This window comes from Acomys minous (genome assembly GCF_964271855.1).
Source record: "Acomys minous genome assembly, chromosome: 3".
NCBI classification, from domain to species: domain Eukaryota; kingdom Metazoa; phylum Chordata; class Mammalia; order Rodentia; family Muridae; genus Acomys; species Acomys minous.
The window spans coordinates 128547054-128550036 of NC_140485.1; positions in this window are offsets into that span (position 1 = coordinate 128547054).

Sequence of the window (2983 nt, forward strand, 5' to 3'; positions counted from 1 at the left end):
GAGCCTTTACTTAGGAGCTGTGTTAAACTCTTTACAACCCAATGTGTTTCTGTAGTTGCTAAATCCCAGTCACTTGAGCTGTGGAAAACTGAGCCCCATGCTTGCAAGGATGTGGCCCGAAATCGGAAGCCTCTTTTCGTGACACTGGCAGAGTATCTGTGGGTTGATAGGTTCCTCAGCCTACGGCAGGATATTGCATGTAAACCCCCAATGTTTTCCAAGAGTCCCTGTGATCGCTAGGACCCTGAGGTAAGCAGTAGCAACTTGTGATCCTCATTCTTAGACAAGAGAAGCTGCGGGTGGGGACTCTAGGTGACGGCCACGTGCGAGAACAGACAGCGGAAATCATAGCCGAGCTATTCGGTCAATATTTTTCTGGCAATCTGCCTGCGAGAACCTCTTACATCTCTACTCGTTCAGTCCTTGTATCTTACAACTTTTATGAATTTAAGTAGTCCAGAAACACACAACTCGGCCGGGAGACAACGCTGAGCTAAAAGATGTAGGTGCAAAAGGAACACAAGAATCATCTCCGTTAAGCATGAAGGAAATTCTGTTCTCTGGGATCCTGGGACTTATGTCTGCAAAAGAGAGAAAGAAAGGAAGAAAGGAAGGAAGGAAGGAAGGAACGAAGGAAGGAAGAAAGAAAGAAAGAAAGAAAGAAAGAAAGAAAGAAAGAAAGAAATAGAGATGCCTTAAATTTCAGCCTCTCTAGTAACAGCATAGGAAGGACAGAGCAGCTTCTTTTGGTGTCCTTTGCTGGCAGGAGAAAGACGTGACCTGGGCATCGCCCATAGTTACCAGCTATCGCCATTCTGACTCTTAAGGAACCTTGTTGTCACAGCAAAAGTGACATTGGCCTTATGTATATCATTTTATTTATTTAAGATTTAATTCCTGTGAAGTTTGTTATGAATCAGCACCATGGGTGGGGTGGGTTTTTTTTTTAATATGTTACTATAAATTCATACAACTAAATGGACATTGAAGTGCACTGGGGACATGACTCTTTTCAGTTATTTGCATAGCTTTTCTAAGTTAATGAATCCAAACTCAAATTGATCAGAAAAAAAAATGGCTTTTTAAGGTTATTTTCTGTCCAGTTTCCCATTAGGTTTCAATTCTATGCCTCGCTCAAGACCCATTTTTTCTACCTAATTATTACCCCTGCTTTTCTATATTCACCTGTGGTTTCATATGAACAAGCTTTGTGTTTTCTTCCTTTTCTAAGGCATGAGCACTGGCCTCTAAGTAGCCATCCATGCCTTATGGTCCCTGACCATATGTTTATCAGTTATAACTGTAGAGCAAGTCAATTTTTCAACAGACATAACAACTTTTCTCAGCCTACTTTCTAGGTATGTGCCATTCACATAGAACTGATAATATAAAGCCTTGTATAAATAACGCCAGTAAAGTTCAAGTCAAGATAATTGCTCATGAAAGGAAGATGAGAAAAGACCAAAGTGTATCTACGTAGGTAAAACTCAGTTAAACGTTACCCTACTTGATACAATGAAGAGAATGTATGCTGTTGTCGACCCGCATAAACACAGACTTCACCTAGACCAGAAAACACCAAAGGAAGCTCATAAAGGTGGCAAAATTCGAACTGAGATTTCAAAAATGAATGGGTAACACAAGTTACAGAGATGAAATAGGATGCTTAATCAGAGGAGTCAGCATTTACCGGGTAGGGAAGAGTCTGGCATCTTGAAGTAACTAAAAGCATCTACTATGCCTAATCTCAGGCTGCAATGGCAGTAAGACCCAGAGATAAATCTGCAGGGCTAATTGGGAAACAAATTATGGAGTATTAGTCATGATCACCAGGGAATTTGATTTTATCCTAGAGTCAATGTTAAGAAAAAATTATGACATGAAAACACTAATAATTATATAACAAGGTCCCACGATTAACACAGCCAAAACACTAATGACTCCATAAATAATAGCTAGAACATATCTCAGGCACCAGGCTAAGGGCTTGGCAGGCATCATCTCAGCTGGCTCTTAAGGAGTTCCACAACAGGGACACTGCTAGCGACCCTGTTTCCAGCATAAGTAATGCTAGTGAAGGCAGCATCACAGTCTACAATAAATGTGAGGGAACAAGATGAGAAACTAAACAAACAAACAAACAAAAAGCCAGTTAATAGCATTGTTGTATTCATTGCCACCTGAGAGGACTATAGCTAAACACAACACATTAAACTAGAAAATGGAGAAGAAAAGACACATGGAGGAAGACGAATCAAGTCAGGGAAACACAAAAATCTTGCTCAAGGTAGATACAGATGAGAGAGAGAGAGAGAGAGAGAGAGAGAGAGAGAGAGAGAGAGAGAGAGAGAGAGAGAGAGAGAGAAATAGGCCTACTTGCTAATCTAGGACAATAATAGCAGCTGAAAGGAAAATAAATTTGAAGAAAATATGTGAGACTTGAATCAACCACAGTCTATAAAGTACAGTTATGCAGTGAGCAAATGAGAAGGTGTTCAAGAAAAGCACGAGAATCGAAGGGAACAGACAGTGACTGAGATATAGGCACACAAAGTATTAGCATAGACATTTCAGGTCAGTGACTACGCCCCATGTTTCTCTCAAGTTCCTGCTTAGAAAAGAGTGGGAATCTACAGTCTTCTTAAGTAAGTGAAGGTGAACTGTGTGCATTTCTTTCTAGTTAGGCTACAAGCTTCTAAGAGGCACCCCATGCCCACACCTACTGCAGTAGGATTAGTATGTGTAACCCCCCTGTTTGATCCAAACTATGAAGTTCTATTGTAATGGGAAAAGGACTAGCTATAATTCCCTATTCTAGGAGAGTCTTTGGATTTAAAGACACAGTAGACTGGATCACTTAGAAGAAGAGACAAGTAAGAGGACACAGGCCCACACCATCAGCGTTTTCCAGGCTACTTAGGTATGCAAGTCAGATTCTCTTGTCTTTTTATTTTCTAGCATACTTCTTATCTTACTTTCATTT